The sequence below is a fragment of the Bison bison genome, unplaced genomic scaffold (genome assembly GCF_000754665.1).
Source record: "Bison bison bison isolate TAMUID 2011002044 unplaced genomic scaffold, Bison_UMD1.0 scf7180017864456, whole genome shotgun sequence".
NCBI lineage: Eukaryota > Metazoa > Chordata > Mammalia > Artiodactyla > Bovidae > Bison > Bison bison.
In genome coordinates this window covers 27,956,386-27,958,268 of record NW_011495018.1, presented here as the reverse complement: position 1 = coordinate 27,958,268, position 1,883 = coordinate 27,956,386, and positions in this window count along the sequence as shown.

Sequence of the window (1,883 nt, the reverse complement as noted above, 5' to 3'; positions counted from 1 at the left end):
TTCAAGGAGATCCAACCAGGCCATCCTAAAGGAGATCAGTCCTGGGTGTTCATTGGTAGGACTGATTTTGAAGCTGAAACTCCAATACTTTGGCCACCTGATGCAAAGAGCTGACTCATTTGAAAAGACCCTGATGCTGGGAAAGATTGAGGGCAGGAGGAGAAGGGGATGACAGAGGATGAGATGGTTGGATGGCATCACTGCCTCAATGGACATGAGTTTGAGTGAACTCCAGGAGTTGGTGATGGACAGGGAGGCCTGGTGTGCTGCGGTTCACGGGGTCATAAAGAGTGGGACACGACTGAGCGGCTGAACTGAACTGAACTGAACTGAACCACCTTCTTAGTCTAATAAAAGGAAATTTTAGTATACATACAGGTGAGGTACATGTTCCTAGAACAAAGGAAAGTATATTGCATAAAGCTTGCTTTAAAAAAAAAAAAAGGTATATTTTTGTTCAGTTCAGCTCAGTTGTGTCCGACTCTTTGCGACCCCATGGACTGCAGCATGCCAGGCTTCCCTTTCCATCACCAACTCCTGGAGCTTACTCAAACTCATGTCCATTGAGTCAGTGAAGCCTCCAAACATCTCATCCTCTGTCGTCCCCTTCTCCTCCCGCCTTCAATCTTTCCCAGCATCAGGGTCTTTTCCAATGAGTCAGTTCTTCACATCGGGTGGCCAAAATACTAGAAATAATCAACAAAATATTTTTGGTTGATTTTCTCATTTTTTCCTGGAAAGGTGTAAACTTGGCAACATACTAGTATTGTTCTGAAGACTGACATTTGGAACTACTGGTATAGATGATCTTTTGGTCATTAAAACATAGTTCATCTAATAGCTTCAGGAACTGTTCTCTCTCTCTCTCTCTTTAGTCACTAAGTCGTGTCCTACTCTTGTGACCCCATGGGTTTGTAGCTTGCCAGGATCCTCTGTCCATGGGATTCTCCAAGCAAGAATACTGGAGTTGGTTGCCATTTTCTTCGCCACAGGATCTTCCCGGCCCAGGGATCAAACCCAGGTCTCCTGCACTGCAGGCAGATTCTTTACCGACTAAGCTGTGAGGGAAGCCCAGGAACTGCTCTAGTATACCTTTAATTTTCATGGGGAGCTAGAAATGACACTGATGAATGAGAAAATGGAATTGAAGAGAGATTATGTGTTACTGCTTTCTAAGGAGCCCAGTGCATTTTTCTCTAATAAATTATTTCGTCCTTTCCTTCATGTTGTGGGGACCTTTAGTTAATAGCCAGTAGTCAGGACTCTCCGCCAGTAGTCAGGACTCTCTTCTATCCCTTTCTCTTGAAATTTCAAGATTATTTGAGTGGAAGACATTACTATAAGTAAAGTTATTGCAGGCAGAAAAATAATTTCCAACCCGGTGCCTTAGAAACTAAAAAATTCCGTTTTTAATGCTACATGGACGAAGGAAGCAATCCATTGTCACATTTATGTTTAAATCCTTCTGAAATAAATTAATTAAACAAGTCCTTCTGAGCACCGTGTTAGCATAACAGTGACATGCTTTTTGTCGGCGCACTTCCCAAAGCTTTCTTGGGTCCCTAGCACCTCAGAGGATGTCCCAGAATCTCTATTTAATCCTGGGCTCCTCCTAACGCTAGGGGGAAGCGAAGAGCCTTGGAACACCCCCACAATTCTGGGAGACGGAGGAGGGACCTATTGTCAAGTCATGCCTTCCCTACCTGTGACTGGCACAGACATTAGCCAATGGAACCGGAATAGGGCGCGCCGGCACCCCGCCCCCTGAGCGCCCCGCGGCCCCCGAGGCACCCTCTGGCCGTCTCCACCGCGGCGACGGCCTGGGCGGACAGTGCGCCTTGCGCAGGCGCGGAGCCTAGACCTCGCTGCAGCCCCCATCGCCT